A 23,682-nucleotide genomic window follows, 5' to 3' on the forward strand; every position below is an offset into this window, starting at 1 on the left:
TCTTTTTGTTGTTAGTTGTTGTTAATGTTGTTATAGTGTCGTTTCTGCACTGTGGTTTCGTTAATAGTTATGCTATGTAAAGGGTCAGTGCCCTTGTTCTCACTGCTTTATTAATAAAAAACAATGATTCAATAATTAAAAATTAAAATAAATATTTTTATTACAACTCAAAATTATAATAATTTAAAATCAAAAAAAATATTTTTATTATAAGTAATGCCACTATATGACACTTGTTGTAAGATAGTCAAAAGAAATAATAAATGTTAAAAATAATAGTAATGGAAGAGGAGTCAATGCCATGCGATTAATTTCTATATGTAATCACCTTGACAAATAAATCACTTATCACTGAATTTTATAATTTTTTTTTGGGTTCAAACATGCCATTAAAACTAAATCTTAATTTTTCCAACTCACTTGTAACTAAATTATCAAAATAAAAAAAAAAAAAAATTGTTCAAACATGTCACCAAAAATCACACCCAGCAACAAAAAAAACACAATGATTAGAATTGAGAGCGGAGCGTTGGAGCCTAATGCCAACCTAGATGATTAGAATTGAGAGCTCAGTTTTTGTTTACACAACACACAGCTTTAATAAATTTTGTAGAATCGGCTTGAACGTTGGAAGAGCTTGTCGTTGGAACATTGGAGCCTAGCCGTTGGGAGATTGATGCTTGAACGTTGGAGCCTAAGGCCAGCTGGACTAGCCGTTGGAGATTCATGCATTTGAAGGCATGGTCTATAAAATCAGGGCAAGAGAGGGTAAGAGGATTTGTGGTAGGGACTGGTAGTGGGACTGAGATTCATACATTTGAAGCCATGGCCTATAAAATCAGGGCAAGAGAGGTAGAGATTCATACATTTGAAGCCATGCTCTGTAAAATCAGGGCAAGAGAGGGATAGAGGATTTGTGGCAGTGGGACTGAGCTTTGCATTTACATTGGAGTGTTGGGTCATTGGACAGAAGGTGCTTACGGAATTATTTGTCTCTTTGAAAGATTTAGAAACTGAGGTGTGTTAAAGTTTGTTAGCTCTATCCTCTCTTTCTCAATTTGCTAAACATTTTCCTTTCATGTAGTAAGGCATAGTTACCCTGCTTTCTTCAAATGTTGGTCAGTCATAATTTTGTAGGTTTTTCTTTTTCCCATCCCCTGTCTCTCATTTGTTTGAATAAAATGTTCCTTGTTTTGATTTACAGTCCCAACGTGCGACGAAACTCTCGGTTCATGGTTAAAAGGGCTTGACAGTGAGCTGGTTGTGATCGATCAGGTATGTCTCATGAGTCCAGACGACTTCTTTTTTAAAATTTAGCTATTTAGCTATTTAGCTATTTTGTAGAACCTGTTATTATTCTGTTCTTTATAAATTTAAATAGATTTTTCTTTTGTTAAATGAGCCAGTACTTACTAGTTTGATTTATATTTTTACTACTCTGTTAAATAAGCCTTCTCAAATAGGGTCACTCTATTCCATTGAATGCCCTTCTATGATGTAAAACCTTATTATATCATAAATAGGGCTTTATAGAACTCAAGGTTTACATAATTAAATTGACCCCACTCGCTGGATGTTTCCTTTGGAGAGATGTCCACTGCACTTAGAAATAGGTGCTACAGTTTGCTTAGATTTTGTAGCCAACTTGCAAACCCATGGCTCTGAAATCTTGTTGGATAATTGGAGAATGAAATCTGATTTACCCTGGAGCTGCTAAGGTGGTTTGCTGGTGTCATGCTATCAATGTGAGAAGCTGATGAACTGAAACTTTGATGTAATCTCCCTAGGTTTTTCTAAGAACACTGTTTAGTTTTCGAAACTCGGGATTGCAACTTTAGCAAGCAGAGATGATAATTTGAGATCTTCCATTGAAGTAGGCTTTTGCCTGTGTTAGTGCTCTATGATATGAACATTCATGAGGTAATAATCATTTTAACATTGCTGTTTCTAATAATGAATCTAGTCCCTGTTTTCCCTAGGCTTCCCTTGCAGGTCCTATTTAAATTGAGCTACCTTGCAAGTTCGCTAGCAATTTTTGATACTGTTTTCCCTTTAACACACCCAAACCAAACTATTACAAATGGACTTGCTTGCCTACTTTATTTGCATTGATTCTTCAAATATAACTGTAGGCTCGGCTTATTATTTCTCAAGATAGCTGGCCTGTTTGTAACTTCCATAGATTTCTTCTATTAGTTCTAGTATTTTGGTCCTCTTGACCGGAAGGTTTTTTTAATATCTTCTCCATGGTTATTTTTCCAAGACGAAACCATGGCTTTCTCTATTTGAGTTTTAGTATTTCATTGTTTCTTAGACCCAATTTTTTTCTCAGGCGATTGGTTTCCCTCATTATTTCCTCCTTTCTCATGATTGGAAGGAACACCCATTTCTTCTCTTTTTGGTTTAATAAAGAGGAGATATGATGCCCTTTGCTGGGGCCTCCCAGTCATATAATATAGATGTACCTGATGAATCTTTGCGGTATTTGAGATAATTGCTGCAGGGTTATCGGCAACATGATTTTATGTTGGTGCATGATGCAAGACAACTCCTCGTCTTACAAATTCAAATTTCAAAATACAAACATAGTCTCGCTGTTACAAATAAACTCAACACAATTTTTACTTTATTCATCGAATGCGTCTCAATATGCAAATCGTTCTATATACAATTGGACAACATCGACCTCTCTCAATAGGCTCTTCTCAATCTGCACAGACAAACACCCTCTGCTCAATATTCTTATTCTCTACGCACTCTTTTCATCTCCTCAGCGCAGGTCTTAACTATTTTTGTTTTAATGACCCCTTATCTCTGCTTTCTCCCTTGCTACATACTATTCCCCTTTCATGTGCTGCACAGCCCCCCCCACACCACTTGGGTCGATGCCACTCCTATTGGCCACACACCTCCACATCGTCTCTCTATTCTGACTTATATTGCATTTCTACATCTTGGTAATTCAAAGCCTGTTTCATATGGTTAGATGGTGTTTTTTCTTCTTCCTTTGAAACTCTTTATTTCTTCCAATGCCTCTATCCTTACTCAGCTGGCTGTGTAGCTTCTTGACCTTTCAATTTTGCTTATTCGGTCGACTTTACTTTATTCTCCACATTGCCCCTTCGCCTTTCCTGCAATCAATTTTCAGCCACATGATGTTTGGGCAATGAATCAACTTCCACACCTACCAGCGACAGTTTCTAAGCCCTTTCAACAAGTCCATTTTGGCCGTTCATATCCTGCATTCATTGAAATTCATTTCAATGAGACAATCATTCAATCAGTTCACATGTCACGTAGATGGTTCCATATTTCTCATACGTGTCCATGAAACTACATTTCGAATGAACCATTCTGTGAAATGGATCACATGGCCTGTATTTGCTTCCACATTTTGAGCACATGTCTACCAGGGTAACTGCGATTATCATATCTGACAAGAATCCTCTTAGTCGTTATGCTTTGATGGATATCAAAACTCTGTTTCAAAACTCCCATTTTCGCTTTTTATTAAACTGTGACCGTTGGCTTTCCAGATCTCATATTTTCAACTCGATGGAATATGCATTGAAAACTTTCCCCAAAACATAATTCATTTGCCCTTTTGTTTGGACCTTAACCCAATATGTGGCGAAAAAACATCTTGACTCGGTTTAATGATTCCTGATAGAGTTGAAGTGATCCCAAGATTTCATTTTTGAACTCATCCCTATTCGCAATATGAGCTACTAACCCCATTATGCCAAAAAAGCAGATAATATCAATGGCAAGCTGAATAACTGAAAAAGAAAGATGCCAAAACCAAACTGAAGAAGATCGCTTATCCATCTTCTGTGCTTCTGCACCAGTGCACCACCATCAGTCTATGCCGAACTTTCATATAGCTGTTAGCAGAATTATATGTTCTGAAGGTTGACTTTCCCTTGGAAGAATAGTACAGTTTACATGGGGAAACTTTATTTGTAAATTTTCTTGTATAATTGCTGCTGTTATCTGCAAATGTTTTCCAACTTAAATCTAATAGAAAGACATACACTCCAAGAACATGCCTAGTTTTTCTTGTGCATCCTCCAACTTCTCACATGTCGTACCATGCTTTGTTTCCTTAAGATACCTGTCTAGTCATTCACTAAACAAACTTTGTAGAATTTACTCAAGCTTGGATAAACAGCCCGCAGTTCACAATTCTGAAAGTAAGGAATTTTTATGCCTTATAGAACCTTTCTTGTCTGATAAAGATCTTGTTGTGATATCTCATCTACAAGTCCTGACCTCAAAATATTCGACAATCTTGTGAGAGTTGCGGCCTAATGGTTCATTGTAAACGATTTGTCCTTTTTCATCAAAAGTAACTGAATCCATTGTAGGTAGAAATTATTATCGGTCACTGAAACTAACGATATAAGATAGTCTCAACTAAGATATTCTCTCACCTCATCAAATACTTCAAAGATGTCAATTCTAGGCTAATGAACAGTACATACAATAGTTCTTCCAGCATCAACAATACTACAGAGTTCACATGTCAATTGCAGCAGCTCTTGTAGTCCAGAAATGGGTTCATCCATGAAAATTGTAGAGGGAATTGCAGCAATCTCTACAGCAATTCAACCTTTTTCTTTGTTCAGTTGATAATCCAGTGACACAATGCATCCCTTAAGTTGTCCAACTCCACATACTCCATGACCTAATGAAAAAATGCCGTGTAGGCCTAACAATGCATCTCTTAAGTTGTCCAACTCCACATACTCCATGACCTAATGAAAAAATGCCGTGTAGGCCTACCAATGCATACCTTAAGTTGTCCAACTCCACATACTCCATGACCTCGTGAGCAAATGCCTGCAAATTGGAATCTGCACATTTAGTAACATGGCACCGTACAGTTACACTATCTCAACACTAAAAAGAACCTAGTTGCCTATGAAAATATGTAGTTGTGAACTTCACAGTTTTAGTTACTGTTGCAACATCTTTTGCAAGACAGAGATATGTCGAATGTATTAATGATTCCCAGACAGAAATGGGTCTCAACTCTCCAACATTGGAAGGGATCTTGGCCAACGAAATCCAACTGATATCTAATGTTTTAAATATTCAAGTTTAAACAAAGAGGAATGGATCTCACTTGCCAAACCCAAATATAAGAAAGCCAGCTGTGTAACATGGTTACCTAATTCATATTTTGCCATGACTGTAAGCTGTTGTACTCACTTGTAATTTCATATTCTGGGTATGCAACTAAAAGACGAATAGAGTTTAGCCATATGACCAACAAAAAATTCATTTCATTTGGAAACCCAATCTAGCAATATGACGACAATTAGGAGCTTTTTAATCTGCTGTAATTGCTGAATAATAATGTTTATCTTTCTTTTAGCATCCCGATTATAATACTATGATGAATCATTGATACTGAAATCCATGTGGACTCAAAAATAGATTGTGAAATTCCTATGAAGTTCAAAATGGATTGAGAATCTAATCTTGATTTTCTTGGATCATTTGCCTTTTCTTGAAGAGAAGTCATCCCCATTTCATCGTGTTGTAGTTGTGGAAAATATTTTTGGAACTATTTAAGTATGGAGCACTTAGCCTGATCTCCATACTACTTCACCTTGACTCGGAGTGTGGAGTATCGAAGAAGAGACTCTATGAAACTAAAGAGCAGAAAACAAGTGTCAATAGAAGCTCTTAATCTATGAAACTAAAGAGTAGAAAACAAGTGTCAATAGAAGCTCTTAATTATTTAAGAGACACTATGACTTTGAATACACTTACATCCTACAAAAGAAACAAAGAATTGTTTTGGGAGTGCACCACAACGTTTTTGAGGTTCAAAACAGTTTTGTTAACAAAATACAAATGCAAGATTATATCAGCACAATAAATAACATATTCAGCAGTAAAAGCCCCAATGCTTTTTATAGGATACACTAATAGCTTTTAATCTTTGTAAATGAGGTCACTCAGAAACATACATATACTTGGAGTTTTCCAGATGGCCTCAAATAGGTGATTGGTAGCAAACATTCTATTTTCTGTTACTAACTAATGGCATTTCCTTCTTCAAGCAACTTAAGGCAGCAAGATTCTCTCTCCTCTACTTGTTTATTATACTATCATGACAGAAGCCCAATGAAAAACTTTTCAAGTGACACATGAGAGAGATCAAATAAATAGGATCAGGCCTCCTAACTCAATAATTTACAGATATATATCCCAGAGGAAGCTTTAGGATCAAATTTATCCTTACAATATGTAAACAAGTATCAGGATCAAAGTTATCCTTACAACATGTAAACACGTATCAGGACAATAGATACATTGCCATACAATTTATCTGACTTAATCCAACTTGGATAGTTATTGAATAGATAAGTTCAATCAATCCTCTAAATGATGCTGACAACCGGGTTAAATCTGTAATTTAACAGTGAAAGTTTGGATCAGCTGCCTAAAGGGACAGTTTTATAGTTATGTCTTTACAAGTTACTATGTCTTCATCATGATACGGAAAAATCCCTTACCTGTCCACAATTTTTTTTTGTTGCTAAAATTAAGACAAATAGGAATCACCTGCCTCTATATAATACTAAGAGGTTAACACAAACCATAAGAGGGCATACTTCCTACTCAGATTATGCTTATAGCGTTGAGCAATTCTCATCAAACTAAACACTTCTCAAAAAATTATCCTACATATTCCTCCACTATTCCACACAACCTTGGATGAACTAGACTACAACATTGTATCCCAGTTCGCATGAAGTTGTTTTTAAACTCAAGTAGATTATTATGTGCAATTTAATTACATTGAGTAGCAAATATCAGATTTTCACAATCCCTAGAGATACTGCGAAATTGTTTCTGGATTAGATAGTATTAAAAAAAAATTGCATCAATTTTTCAGATCACACTCAGATGATTTGAAACGAGGATCACAGTATGTAGTTTAGGATCAGCCAGGAGATGCAAATCATGCAGATTATGAATAAGTAGCTATTTACATACCCCCTTCCTACCAATATGATGTCCCAATGTAGTCTGAAAACTGGCCATCTTTTCTGATAACAAGGAAGCTTCTAACCAGCTTCCAAGCATGATCATGCAAATTGGTGTGCTTATGCAGAGATGGAAATGGACATGTGATCATGCAAATTGGTGTGCTCCACGGCCCACTGGCCATTATGCCCCCCATGGTTTTAAGTTTTAACTAATGTCTTCTTTACTGTTTTTCACTTTTCCTTTTTTATATGATTTGTCATTTGATGACGAAAAGTAAGATGAATATGGCAAAATATGGCAATGCATGCACTAGATTAGATCTCTCACAAGCTATATATATGTTTTACTGAATATGCTTCTGGTTTTGTAATCTTTTGGTGGGCTGAGGTGTCCTGGCCAAAACAGAACACAAACCTACTCAGAAATCATAAGTTTCCCATGCAAAGTGCTTCATCTTATTGAGTCCCGTGATACAAAAAATTTGAGAAGGCAGTAATCTAGATCAGTTCCAAAACCAAAGGATGTCACAATTTAAAAAAAAAAAAAAATTTGCTTAGAATTTTGGTCAGCCATAGCTCTGTAAGTTTTTTTTCCATCCCCTGTTTCTCATTTGTTTGAATAAAATGTTTGAAACATTGGCATGCGGTATGAGTTCTACATATTGGCATGCGGTATGAGTTCAACGAGTATTATGCAGAGGAATACAAATTGCACCTCAATGTTCTTCAATGCTCTGCACCTCCCATTTTGATTGGCACATTACAACATACAGTCAATGAAAATACAATTTGCAGAACCCAGGTTCTAGACATGCATATGTTTGACTAGTATACCCATATCATGACTGGATAATATCAATTAGGCATTTGCAAAGTATTCAGATTATAACTGAATGGAATTAATTTTTTTCTTCTTCTTCAACTGAATGGAATTTTGCTGGAAAAATACAGACATTAGCGAAGGCCAATTTTCATCTCTTAATTTACATGTTTTGCATGAGTGACAATTTAAAAGGAGGTTTGGACAAGTGAGACATTGAAGGATTTGTGCACAATGATGAAAGTTGAAAAGGGATCAATGTATAATATTGTTTAATAATGGAGTGGAAGAATAAAACATGCAAATTGATTATTATCATTATTTATTGTAAACATTCCTCAACAATTATAATCAATAAAGATATACCATTTTTTTTCGAGGAGGGGTAGAAATATCCCTCCAAAAACTCTCAAAGATGGCCATGGACATCTTTGAGAGTCTTTCTTGCTTCTCTACTAGTATTATCTTGTTTCATTTTGTTTTTGATTGTTTTAAATTGGTCAAAAATATGATTGCTGTAATTTTTTTAAATGGTAATAAGTTTTATGTTAACTAAACACAATCTTAAAAGTTAATACAAATAATTTGTTTATTTTCAATTAAAATGATTACTTTACATAAATGTCCATCAAAATTCAACATTATACATTTTTTTTTATAATTGACAAATACTCTTTATATATGATTATATTTGAAACTACACCATAAAGTAATCATGTATTTTTTTTTTAAATACACTTCTAATATACCACATGTTTAGTTATATTTGAATCTACAGAATAAAATAATCATTTTATTTTTAAATATAGTATAAAAATACACTTTCTTTAATATAGCACATGTTTAGTTAAAGTTTATAAGGAAATAAGCAATCATAGTATTAATTTGATTTTATGTGAATATTATGTTTTGAAGTGAGCAATATGTCTTGAAGTGAGTCTACACTAGTATGTATATTTTATTGATATATAACTAGTATGTATATTTTATTGATATATATATTAAAGGTTAGGAATAGAAATATATATTCTTTCAATTATAGTAATGTAATCTTTAATTGTAAAATGCTTATCATAAATATAGAGTATGTTTGTTTATTATAATTATATTTTTTCATTTGATTTTTTGAATTAACTAGTTTGTATGTGTAATATTTGGTTAAAATTGCATGGCATACATGTATGGTGTTGCATCAAATGTGAATCACTATTGGCAGTTCATATGTAAGTTAGACATATGCATGTAATTGATTAATATAAAATGTAAAATGGTCTAGTACATATTACATGGTTAAATGTTATGTGATGTAAATAAGGTTGTTATTCATTAAAGTTGTATGGTGTGCTTATGTGAATTAAACTTTGACATTTATGCAAATGATGTCTATAGTATACATTTGCGAATTAAATTTGTATGATGCATATTGTGTGCTCATGTGCATTAGGATTGAATGGTATTTATATCATTGAGTTATATGTGATTGATTTGTATGATAGTACATGAAGATGATTCATGTTATTGTTGTGTTATGTGTCCAATGTGTATTCTCTCTATGTTGTGCTCATAAACTTACTTTTTATTAAAGTTGAATGGTGATCTAATGTGAATTAGGCTTTGTATACATATTTTTATTATGTAATATTTATGTTATGATTGCGTCATATATGTAAATTGAATTTGTAACGTGTATTTTCTCTGTGGTGTGTACATAAACTTAATTTTTATTAAAGTTGTATGGTGACCTAATGTGAATTAGGCTTTTACATGTAAGTAATTGACTTGTATACATATTCTTCTTTATATAAAATTTATGCTATGCTTGCATCACATGTGTAAGTTGATTTTGTATGGTGTATGTTGTGTGCTTGTGTGCATTAGAATTGGATAGTATCTGTATCATTGGGTTATATCTAATTGATTTTTATTTCATACATGCAATACAAATCTGAGTTACACGTGATGTAATCATAACATAAAATTAATTTAAACAAGAACATGTATACAAGTCAATTGCATATATGCCAATTCATATTAAGGCCGTATTGTGTGGAATGTGTATGTGCATATGTTTTTTATGTTTGTGTTGCACCAAGTGTGTATATAGAATACTTTTTATTAAATTTGTGTGGTGACTTAATATGAATTAGGCTTTGGCATTTATGCAATTGAATTTTAGATATTTTCTTGTTTAGACATATTAAGGCTATCTTGTGTGGAATGTGTATGTGCATATATTTTTTACGTTTGTGTTGCACCAAGTGTGTATATAGAATACTTTTTATTAAATTTGTGTGGTGACATTTTCTTGTTTATACAAAATTTATGTTATGATAACATCACATGAAAATTGAATTTATATGGTGTATGTTGTATGCATTAGGATTGAATGGTATTTATATTATTGAGTTGGATTTACATTATTGTGATTGATTTGTATTTCATACATACCATACAATTTCAATTTACACATGAGATATAATCATAACATAAATTTATATAAACTAAAATGTATATACAAGTCAATTGCATAAATGTCAATCCATGTTAAGGTTGTATCGTGTGACCCATGTGTATATAACACTACTTTTTGGTAAAATTATATAGTGAACTAATATGAATTAGTCTTTGACATTTATACAATTGGCTAGTATACATATTATTGTTTATATAAAATTTATGTTATGATTACATCACATGTGTAAACTAAACGAGTATGGTATATATTGAAAACAAATCATATGTTGTTGTTGCATAAAGCTACCCTTTATTAAAATTGTATGACCCTATGGTGGATAGGCTTTGAAATTTATGCAATTTGATTCAAACACATATTCTTTCTTATATACAATTTGTGTTGATTACATCACTTTTAAATTGAATTTGTATGATGTATTTGGAATAGAAATCAATCACATATAACTCAATGATATAAATACCATTCAAACCTAATGCACACAAACATATGGCCTCCATACAAATTCATCTAAAATATGATGTAATCATAATATAAATTTTATATAAACAAGAAATTATACAAGTTAGTTGCATAAATGCAAAATCCTAATTTATAGGTCACCATGCAACTTTAATAAAATGTAGCTTTTATATGCATTGATGTGACACTCACATAAAAATATAATGCACATGTAAATATTAGTCACACAATATAACATTAAAATGAATTGACATTTATGCATTTGTTTTGTATACATATTCTTTTTTATATTAAATTTATATTATGATTATATCATGTGTAATTTGAATTTGTATGGTTTATATGAAATACAAACGAATCACATCCAAAACTCAATGATATAAATACCTTTCGATCCTAATGCACGACATACCATTCAAATTTAATTTACATGTGATAAAATTGTACCATAATTTTTATATAAACAAGGTATGTAAAATTTATGGTATGATTATATCACATGTAAATTGAAATTGTATAGTATATATGAAAAACAAAACAATCACATATAACTACTCAATGATATAAATACCTTTCAATCTTAACACACACAACATACACCATACAAATTCAATTTAAATGTGATACAATCATACCATAAATTTTATATAAACAAGAATATGTAAACAAGTCATTTGCATAAAAGTCAGAGCCTAATACATATTGGGTCACCATAGAACTTCAATAAAAAGTAGCTTTATGTGCACATTGGATGCAACACCAACATAAAAAAATATTAAGCACACATGCATATTGAGCACCCAATATGATCTTAATACGAATTGACATGTACGTAATGTTGTGATTACATGTGCAAATAGAAGTTGTGTGGTGTATGTCATGTGCTTGTGCATTATAATTGAATGGTATTTATATCATTACGTTGTTTTTGATTGATTTGTATTTTTAATCTTATATACACCATAGAAATTCAATTTGCACATGCAATGTAATCAATACTTTTTTTTAATAGACAAGAATATATATACAAGTCAATTATATAAATGTCAAAGCTTAATTCATGGTTAGGGTTTAGAGTTTTAGGGTTAGTATTTACGTCATGGTTAGGGCTTATCATTGAGGGTTATGGTTATGTAGGGTTTAGGGTTAGGTTTTAGAGTTTAGGGTTCATGGGTAGGGGGTTTAGGGTTTAGGGTACATATTTTAGGGTTTAGGGTTAGGGTTTAGAGTTTTAGAGTTGAGGGTTAGGGTTTGGGGTTTTAGGGTCGGGGTTAGAGTTTACATTTATTTTTAGGGTTAGAGTATAGAGTTTTAGGGTTTAGGGTTCAGAGTAGAGAGGTTTACATTAGGGTTAGGGTTTAGAGTTTTAGGGTTTACAAATTTAGGGTTTACGATTTAGAGTTTAAAAATTAGGGTTTAGGTTTTATAGTTCAGGGTTAGGGTTTTAAGTTTAGGGTTTAGGGTTTATAGTTCAGGGTTAAGGTTTCAAGTTTAGGGTTTAGGGTATAGAGTTTTAGAGTTGAGGGTTCATGGGTAGGGGGTTTAGGGTTTAGGGTACATATTTTAGGGTTTAGGGTTAGGGTTTAGAGTTTTAGAGTTGAGGGTTAGGGTTTGGGGTTTTAGGGTCGGGGTTAGAGTTTACATTTATTTTTAGGGTTAGAGTATAGAGTTTTAGGGTTTAGGGTTGAGGGTTAGGGTTAGGGTTTAGAGTAGAGAGGTTTACATTAGGGTTAGGGTTTAGAGTTTTAGGGTTTACAAATTTAGGGTTTACGATTTAGAGTTTAAAAATTAGGGTTTAGGTTTTATAGTTCAGGGTTAGGGTTTTAAGTTTAGGGTTTAGGGTTTATAGTTCAGGGTTAAGGTTTCAAGTTTAGGGTTTAGGGTATAGTTTTAGGGTTTAGAGTTTTAGGATGAGGGTTAGGGTTTACCCTTTTTAGCATTTAGGGTTAGGGTTTAAGGGTACAGTTTTAGGGTTTAGGGTTAGGGTTTAGAGTTTTAGGATAAGGGTTAGGGTTAGGGTTTAAAGTTTATTGTAAATAATGATGTAGACCCTAATCATAATTGTAGACCCTAACCCCAATCATAAAACCCTAAACCCTTCCCTAACCTTATATGTAAACCCTATCCTCAACCCTAACCCTAAATGCTAAAAAGCCTAAACCAACCCTAGAATTCTAAATCCTAAACATCCTACCCTAAACTCAAAACCTCAACCTTAAACTCTACATAAACTATAACCCTGAATTAAACCCTAAACCCTAACCCTCACCCTAAAACTCTAAACCCTAAATTGTAACAATCTAAATACTAACCCTAACCCTAAACCCTAAAGATAAATGTAAACTCTAACCCTAAACCATAACCCTCAACCCTAAAACTTTAAACCCTAACCCTCACCCTAAACCTTAAAAATATAAACTCTAACGCTAAAACTCCCCCCAACTCTAACCATATATATAAACCCTAACCTTATATATAAATCCTAATCCTAAAATTTAGGGCTAAGGTTAGGGTTAGAGTTTATATTTTTAAGGCTAGGGTTATAATTTTAGGGCTAAGGTTAGGGTTTAGGGTTTACATCATGGTTATGGTATGGTTAGGGTTTAGAGTTTTACGGTTTAGGGTTAGGGTTTAGAGTTTTAATATTAGGGTTTAGGGTTTATAGTTCAGAGTTAGGGTTTGGGTTTAGAGTTTTAGGATGAGGTTTAGGGTTTAGGGTTGGGTTAATGTTTACACTTTGTAGCATTTAGGGTTAGGGTTAGGGTTAAGAGTTTTAGGATGAGGCTTAGGGTTTAGGGTTGGGTTAATGTTTACACTTTTTAGCATTTAGGGTTAGGGTTGGGGTTTAGGGTTGAGGATAGGATTTACAAATAGGGTTAGGGTTAGGGTTTAGGGTTTAGTGTAAACCATGATGTAAACCCTAATTATAATCGTAAACCCTAACCCCAATCATAAACCCTAAACCATAACCCTACCCTAACCTTATATGTAAACCCTAACTCTACCTTAAATGCTAAAAAGCCTAAACATTAAACCAATTCTAAAACACTAAATCCTAAACATCCTACCCTAAACTCAAAACCCTAACCCTAAACACTACGGAAACTATAACCCTCAATTATAAACACTAAACCATAAAAATCTAAATATGCCCTAAATCGTAAAGCTCTATACCCTAACCCTAAACCCTAAAGATAAATGTAAACTCTAATCCTAAACCCTAAAACTTTAAACCCTAACCCTCACCCTAAACCTTAAAAATATAAACTCTAACCCTAACTCTAAACCCTAAAATTCCCCCCAACCCTAAAATTCCCCCCAACTCTAACCATATATATAAACCATAACCTTATATATAAACCCTAATCCTAAACTCTAAATCCTAACCCTCACCCTAAATTCTAAAAAACTCAACCCTACCCTAACCATATACCCTAAAACCTAAACTTAAACACTAAAAATTTGAACCCTTACCCTAAAAATCTAAATCCTCAAGCTAATCCTAAACCCTAGAATTCTATTCCCTAACCCTAAACATCAATATAAACTCTAACCTTGATCCTAAACCTTAAACCCTAACTAAGATTAGGGTTGAGTTTTAGGGTTAAGCTAGGGTTTAGGGTTAGGGTTTAGTGTTTACGGTCAGGGGGTTTAGTGTTTATGGTTAGGGTTTATAATTTTAGGGCTAAGGTTAGGGTTGAGGGTTGAGGACAAAATTGTAAGCCCTAACTGCCACCTTCAACCTTAACCCCAACCAGGATGTAAACCATAATCATAACCCTCAACCCTCAACCCTAACCCTAACCATGACATAACCCTCAACCCTATAACACTCTCCTTAACCCTAACCCTAAATCATAAACCCTAAAATTTTGAACTGTAACCCTAAACCCTAACCCTAACCCGAACTAAATCCTAAACCCTAAAACTCTAAAACTCAACCCTAAACACAACCCTAATCGTAACCCTAAATCCTATACTTTATGTAAACCATAACCTAAATCCTAAACCCATATGTTATACCATATATGTAAACCCTAACCCTCACCTTAAAACTCTAAACCCTAAACCCTAAAACTCTAACCCCTAACCCTAAAACTCTAAACCTTGAACATAAATGTAAACACTAACCCTAAACCCTAAACCCTAACCCTAACCCTAACCATGTTGTAAACCATAACCATAACCCTTAACCCTAAAACTCTAAACCCTAACCCTAACGCTAACCCTACTCTACTCTAAACCCTAAAGCATAGATGTAAACGCTAACCCTAAACCCTATATATGTAAACCCTAACCGACACCCGAAGCCCTTAGCCTAAACCCTATACCCTATTTCATGGTGTTGTAGTTGTGGAAAATATTTTTGGAACTATTTAAGTATGGAGCACTTAGCCTAATCTCCATACTACTTCACCTTGACTCGGAGTGTTGAGTATCGAAGAAGAGACTCTATGAAACTAAAGAGAAGAAAACAAGTGTCAATAGAAGCTCTTAATCTATGAAACTAAAGAGCAGAAAACAAGTGTCAATAGAAGCTCTTAATTATTTAAGAGACACTATGACGTTGAATACAGCTAGATCCTACAAAAGAAACAAAGAATTGTTTTGGGAGTGCACTCCAACGTTTTAGAGGTTCAAAACAACTTTGTTAACAAAATACAAATGCAAGATTATATTAGCACAATAAATAACATATTTAGCAATAAAAGCCCCAATGCTTTTTATAGGATACACATACACATACTTGGAGTTTCCCAAGATGGCCTCAAATTGGTGATTGGTAGCAAACATTCTATTTTTTGTTACTAACCAATGGCATTTTCTTCTTCAAGCAACTTAAGGCAACAAGATTCTCTCTCCTCTACTTGTTTATTATACTATCATGACAGAAGCCCAATGAAAAACCTTTCAAGTGACACATGAGAGAGATCAAATAAACAGGATCAGGCCTCCTAACTCAACCGATTTACAGATATATATCTGCACTTTGTGTATATTCCAGAAGAAGCTTTAGGATCAAGTTTATCCTTACAATATGTAAACAAGTATCAGGATCAAAGTTATCCTTACAACATGTAAACACGTATCATGACAATAGATACATTGCCATACAATTTATTTGACTTAATCCAACTTGGATAGTTATTGAATAGATAAGTTCAATCAATCCTCTAAATGATACTGACAACTGGGTTAAATTTGTAATTTAACAGTGAAAGTTTGGATCAGCTGCCTAAAGGGATAGTTTTATAGTTATGTCTTTACAAGTTACTATGTCTTCATCATGATATGGAAAAATCCCTTACCTGTCCACAAATTTTTTGTTGTTGCTAAAAATAAGACAAATAGGAATCACCTGCCTCTATATAATACTAATAGGTTAACACAAATCATAAGAGGGCATACTTCCTACTCAGATTATGCTTATAGCTTTGAGTAGTCCTCATCAAACTAAACACTTCTCAAAAAATTATCCTACCGATTCCTCCACTATTCGACACAACCTTGGATGAATTGGACTACAACATTGTATCCCAGTTCGCATGAAGTTGTTTTTAAACTCAAGTAGATTATTGATGTGCAATTTAATCACATTGAGTAGTAAATTCGTAAATTGGAAGAAGATATTTGAATGAAGTTTAATGATATCAGATTTTCACAATCCCTAGAGATACTATGAAATTGTTTCTAGATTAGATAGTATTAAAAAAAAATTACATCAATTTTTCAGATCACACTCAGATGATTTGAAATGAGGATCACAGTATGTAGTTTAGGATCAGCCAGGAGATGCAAATTAGCAGATTATGAATAAGTAGCTATTTACATAACCCCCTTCCTAACAATATGATGTCCAAATGTAGTTTGAAAACTAGCCATCTTTTTTGATAACAAAGAAGCTTCTAACCAACTTCCAAGCATGATCATGCAAATTGGTGTGCTTATGCAGAGATGGAAATGGACATGTGATCATGCAAATTGGTGTGCTCCACGGCCCACTAGCCATTATGTCCCCCATGGTTTTAAGTTTTAACTAATGTCTTCTTTACCCTTTTTTACTTTTCCTTTTTTATATGGTTTGTCATACAACTTGCCATCTGAACCAATCATCTATTGAGTCATGTTCATGCCAAGAATATCCTAGTCATCAAATTTCTTCTAATCATCAACATCATCTCTCTTTGATCAATCATCCTCAAGGACTTAACACTGTTACTACTTATCAAGTTGCCATTAGTTTTTATATTCAAAGTCATACTATATATTCTAGTCAGTTAGCACTATCGAATCATACAGTCGGTATAAACAGAGAAGTCGGTATGCATAGTCTAGTTGGTTAAAGAAGAAAGTAGTCACAAAAAACACTATACACGGAGTTGTCTACCGAGTATCTTTTTATGGCTACCGAGCAGCGAAGTTAACACACTGAGTTGATATTGACCGAGTGAAACGTGTTACCAGATACATTGAACCTGGACATGCATATGAAAACGCGTTACAAGAATCGAGGCACATCTAACTGTTATTACATTGGAAATTGCACTAGAAGATTGTGTATGATTACAAGGTCAATCTAACCAATGATATATTTTGTTTAGTTATTCATTCGAGGAATCTTGTTTATAAGATCGAAGCAATGAATTGGATCACCATTTTAAGAGATCTATTTATACAGCATAGATTAAGAGCAAGGTGTGTGCATATATGTATGAAGGAAGACTGTTACAGAGACACAGAGGTGACCGAGAAGGTTTTCAGAGAACAGTCGAAGAATAGAGTAAATAGAAGGGTTTACCAAGTTACTATATACCGAGGTATGCTATAAGCAAGGTAATCTTATTCTAAGCACATAGAATCTGCTATAACATTTTAGATGTAAAGTTGTAGATGTTTGTAATGATTTTATTGTAATATTGTGAAGTTGAAAGAGAAACCTTTAACAGGGTAAAAGACTCTAACCAAGTCTATAAATTGTAAAGCCTCTAACCAGGTGCAGCATTCAGAATAATGTTGTGAAATCCTTTAGCAAGGTAGATCTAACAGATCTTGTTACTCCTAACAGGGTAAGCTATCAGAAATAGCTAAACATGTAGCTCTAACCGAGCATCTTTATTATTGCAGTAGTGAAGTTGTGGGTGCCATCCCCAACGCAGTTTTTCTCTCTAACCAAGAGTTTCTGCATAACCAAAATATATGTGTTATGGAGTGAATCATGTATGATTGTTATCTGTTTGTTTTAACTTTATTTTATGTTACTGCACTATTCTATTTATGCATAACAGTAAGGTTATTATTAAGGAAAAGTTTTGGAGTACTGATTCACCCCTCCCCTCTCAGTACATTAGCTTTCCATATTGGGCCTAACAATTGGTATCAGAGCTTGAATCTTGGAAAAGGGTTTAACTACCTAAAGAGAAAGATCTTATCAATGGAAGACTATAAACAATCTCGGAGGATTGTGTATCTGCAAGAAGAGCTGGATCATGCAAATCAAGTGATTGCAGACATGCAAAGGCAAATGCAAAAATCTCTGAAAGTAAGAAGAAGATTATCTGACGACTTGTAGGATTCTCAAGAGTTAGTGGAACAAATTGAGACATCATCTTAGAATAGTATATCTGAAGAGACTAAAGAAATGATTGGAGTATTGAAAGAAAAGAACAAAGCTTTGGCTGATCAAATAAAAGCAATGAAAAGAGAACATGAACATTTCAGTACACAGATGACTGAAAATCTAGATGCATTGAGGACAACTGAGGATAAAACAAGAGATCTACAAAGAGAGAAATAACAATTTGAAGTCTCAGTATCTGATAAGAATGATGAAATCATAAGGTTAACTGGGATTCAACAAAATATGACAGATCAACTAGGTTATGCACATCATGAAGCAATTCTGAAGAATGATGAGAATCAAGCATTGAAACTTGAAGTATCAAGATTGATCAATGAACTTCAAACAGAGAAGAAATCCAAAGAAACATTGAAAAAGAGTTATGATGCATCAAAGATGTTGGATGAGCAACTGAATACAAGAAGACCCAACAAAGATGCAGGACTCAGTTACAAAGGAAAAGAATCAACCGAGAAAGGAACTCATACTACCGAGAGAGGAGAATCATCAAAGCAAGTTGGAAACAGGAATAACATCAAAAGGAAGAAGCCTATTTGCTACTACTGTGGAAATCAAGGTCACACTGCCAACAAATGTCAGATCAGAAAAGGTAAGCAACCAACTATCTCTAAGTCAAATGAGTATTGTTACAATTGCAATAAATATGGTCACACATCTAATCAATGTAGGACAAAGTCTATTAACAACTATCAGAAGGCAAAATTCAAAGGGTTTTGTAAAAACTGCAATAGATATGGACATAGTACCGAGAAATGCTGGTTTAAGCAAAAAAATCACATGTGGTCTGCACACCAAGCAAACACTAGTGGTTACCGAACTTACACAAATCCTTACCGACAATATGCAGCAGTACCATGGGATTACAATACAAGGATATGGTGCGAATGTTGTGGAAGATATGGACATATTAGTGTCAACTATTTTATAAGGTTTGGAATGAACAACTGAAGATCATGGAGAAATCCTGGTATGGCATGTTCTCATTGTCATAAAGCTGGACATTTAGCTGGAGATTGCAGAGATCAACCTAGAAGAGACATTGAAGAGATAAAAGAAAAATTTAAGATGATTTGGAAAAAGAAGGAAATCATTTCAGATGAAGAAAGCACCTTACCTACCAAGTTAGGTGCACCTATTCCAAATTAATCAGAAAAAGTATGAAGGGACTGCATTCTCTAAAGGTTAAATCATAATAGTTCCTATTCTATTATGTACAAAATTCAAAATCTGCATAGTTAAGATGCATTAGTAAGTTTGAAATTCTATCAAAAAGTACTTTACAGGAAACCTGTCAAGTCGGTGTATACAGGAAGCCTGTCAAGTCGATAAATGAAGGAAATTTGGTTACTCTGTTAAAACAAAAAAAAAAGGGAGTAAATCGGTTAAAGGTAAACCGAGTGCATTTAATGTTTTGACCTAACCTGCATGAAGCCCGATAAGGTATTTTGTGTACTTAAAGGTATTTTCATGGTCATTCTCATTCACCAAGTTTACAAGAGAGCAGAGCAGAGCGAATCAAGGCGATCAAACTTCATTCAGAGCGAATTTCAAGGTATTTACATCAAATCTCATCACACTGTTAAGCTGGTTTCCGATCTTGTAAAATTGCTATTATCTACCGAGTGTGAAGCGTCAGTTGTTTGTAAACCATCAAACCTTAAGGATAGTTTGCTAAGTTTTTACCTGGAATCTACAATGGCGCCCAAGATCCAAGATCCCGTAGTTGTCAAGAATATGGAGAAGCCCTTGCTGAAGTACTCTTTGACTCCTAAAGTCGCCTCTAAACCGAATGACAAAACTGCATTCTCACTCATCCCTGATCGAGTCTTGTTAGTCGAAGATGTTAGATTCTTCACCAAATGCCGTGTTGAAGAACTCGGTCATGTTGAGATCAGTGACATATATGATGAACTTTGTACCGATGGCAAAATGGATAGCAAGTACAAGCATATCAAAATCAAGGGATTAACTGAAGCCCTAGCCTATCCCCGTGTGTTCAAACCCCAATGGGTTAAGTTTGTTTTAAGCAGAGTCCATGATGATTTTATGTGGCTAGAGGAGCAACCATTCAAAATCACTAAGGAAATCATTCATGTGATCACCGGGTATCCTATCTATGATCATGCACGAGCACAAAAAATGATATCATAGAAGGAGTTAATCAATCTAACTGGAGTAGAATCTGATTACCAAGGACTGAAATTGAACAATGTCACTGATGCAAAACTTAAGTTTGCAATTAGAGTATTGGTTATTGTTTCTTCCAATCAGTAAGGGAAAACAGTGTACCATGTGCAACGGTTGACTTAGCCTACAAAATAGTGAAAAAGGGAATGAAAGTAGACTTGTGTGAAGTGCTATTGAAGAACTTGTTTGAGAACCTAAACACAATAAGGAAGCCGAAGAAGAAAAACTCGGCAAACACACTGAAGTTTGGTTCACTTCTTGTATGCATGTTTTTTTACTTTGAGAAGTTCTTTCCCTCAGTCGGTAAAGTAGTTTGGGAGATACACCGACCTATCACCCATCAAATCAATGATTATATCAAGAAATTGGGAGATAATTTTAATGATATCATGGATGACTATTTCAACAAATTTCAAGAGAAGATGCACAACAGGTACAGGATTCCACCACAGCTGGTAGAGAAATATAAGGATGATATATGTTTTGAGATAGACACTGATTACTGTTATATGAATGCTGTTGAACCAAGGACTCAATCCTTGCCACTAATGGGTTATGAGATTGACTATGATATTACACAACAGCAAATTGATGCCTATCTTTCATTGCCAAGGCATGCTACTGAACTAAGATATGGAACTTATGAAGAAGTTAAAGAAAAGGTGAAAATGAGCATTGTAGTACCTAAAGCTACAAGAAAGGCTACAAAGATGATAAAGGTTTTATCTGAGAAATTCAGAGAAGCATCCTCTTCTACACCTGTCAAAGGCACTCTTGCCATTACCGAAGAGGAATCAGAAGCTCAACAGGCAGCAATAACATTAAGTACCGAGTTGCCTAAGGGTAAAGTTTTGAAAAGAAAGAAACAAGACATTACAAAGGCCCTACCGACTCCACCAACAAAGAGACCCAACACTAGAGCATCAGCTGCATCACCGAGTAAGAAACAAAAGAGTGTTACTGTTCCCAAGGTAACCAAGACCTATAAGAAATCTACTCGGAGACTCATTTTGGCAAAAGGGTCTAGTGATATAGAATCCGATGTTGCAAACAAATTTCAGATTGTAAAAAGCAAGAAGGTAAATATTCATAGTGTTGAAAAGTTTTGTGCCAATCTTAAAGAATATGGTGGATTTGCAGGATTTAGATATGTCAAGTATGAGACTAGGAATAATGATGAGAAGCGATAAATTGAAGAAGCTGTCATCTACACACTTCTAAAGTTTCGGCTAGCTCCATTAGAACTAGTAAAGTCACTTCCGAGTGAATTATACTTACATATTGATAACATATGGAAATATGCAATGGACTCAGAGAAACAAATAAGAGAAAGAAGTCCAGTCCATCTATTTCCTGATATGTCTGTAGCAGAAATAAAGGAGCATTTGACAACATACAATTCTAAATTTCTTGTCAAACAGAGAGCCTTAAAATTGATGAATGGGCTATACATTGATGTAGAAAATGAGACAAAAGCCAAATGGCTGGATATCTTCAAACGAAAGGATGTCGGTGAACAATCTCAAATTGAAATTGTTGATGTCACCAAGCAAGATCCTGATGTCACCGAGCAAGGTCCTGATGCTACCAAGCAAGATCCGACTAACACTATTCAAATTGATGAAGATGTCATGGATGTAGAAGCACCGGAGCAGGAAATGATAGAAGGCACTACCTATGCAAAACTTGTATCTAGTGAATCTGTCTTAGAACAAGTTCAGCCTTATCTGCCGGTCAAGCCACCTGTCTCTACCGAAGCTCCTAAGGATACAGATCAAGGCACCGAAGGTCACAAGTCTGAAGCAGCAGAAGATACAACTAAAGATTAGAAGTTTCAAGCACCGTCAAGCACTGAAAATGTTACAGCTGAGACCCCTAGTATCGAGACACCCAAGGACACTACAACGGCTACAGGAACCAACCAAAGTGTTGCATCTATCGAGCAACCTATCGAGGGTCAGCAAGCCTCACAAGCACTTGTCTTAGTACAACCAACTAAAGGTAAAGAGAAGAAGGTGAGAAAGCATAGTTTCAAAATTGATTTAACTAAACCGATAGTGTTGCCCAATGTGGATATCTCAAAATTAAAAGGGCAAGCACTTATTGATTTCGGTGAACTATGCAAAGCAAATGTCGAACAAAAAAAGCAACTGGCCATTCAAAAGAAGAATAAAGTACTACAAAAGGTGAAGACACTACTAACAGATATGCTACCTTCAGCAACAGTGTCAACCGATGCAGCCATCCACATTCAATTGGATGAACTCCTTACTCAAATAGAAACATCTGGAGTTGATGCATCTGAGTACTTAAGCAAGCTAAAAGATAAAGAGCTTACTGCAAAGATGATAGAAGAGGTACAAAAAGATCTCGCATTAGGAAAAGTAAAGCTTGTCAAATTCATTGTTGAGTTGTCCCCTCAACTCAAGCATATTCTTTATTTATTTCAGAAACTTTGTACATTTTCCTTATTCATTAAAGATATCAAGAATAAAACTGATGCAATTGAGAAAGAGATCACTGATCTCTCAACTAAGTTGACCACTGAGCCTAATTCAGTTCAAATTTTTTATACCAAGCTTCAACAGCTCATGGCTCAATAGTTAGAACTCAGAAATGAAGAGCATAAGATCAAGATGGATATAATGACCTTCCAGACATTATTCCTTCCTCATCTCTCATCAGTTCAAGAGCACATTAACCGAGCTACACCTATCTACTACACAAGAGGGAAGCACTCTTGATGGCTTAATATCACTATTGGTTGATATTCAAGCACAAAATTCTTTAATGGAAAGTGTAAAGGATGCACTCTCAGTCGCACTCACCGACGCCCAGAACAAGTATAAATCTATTTTTGATCAGTTACCGCCCCTGGATGGAAATTAAGTTTTTGATGTTTGTCAAAAAAGGGGAGTAATACTACCTAGGATACTACATAAGGGGAGTAATATACTATATTTGGAGAGTGATACAGTTTTGAGTATTGTATACAGGGGAGTATACCGAGCAGAGTACGTAGAGCTAGCAGAGCACACAAGCAAAGAACAGAAATGAGCGTCCAAAATCTGAGTAATATACAGAATAATGATAA

General features: G+C 34.4%; 1 long non-coding RNA gene across 1 annotated transcript; it reads left to right on the forward strand.

Annotated features, from left to right (window-relative positions):
- Positions 1–529: 529 nt before the first annotated feature.
- LOC131035142 (uncharacterized) lies at positions 530–8,339 on the forward strand. The gene is made up of 3 exons (XR_009103916.2): positions 530–1,018; positions 1,205–1,275; positions 7,959–8,339. It is a non-coding gene; the product is annotated as an uncharacterized LOC131035142 (long non-coding RNA).
- Positions 8,340–23,682: the final 15,343 nt, after the last annotated feature.

Source organism: Cryptomeria japonica, chromosome 6 (genome assembly GCF_030272615.1).
Source record: "Cryptomeria japonica chromosome 6, Sugi_1.0, whole genome shotgun sequence".
In the NCBI taxonomy this organism is placed as follows: domain Eukaryota; kingdom Viridiplantae; phylum Streptophyta; class Pinopsida; order Cupressales; family Cupressaceae; genus Cryptomeria; species Cryptomeria japonica.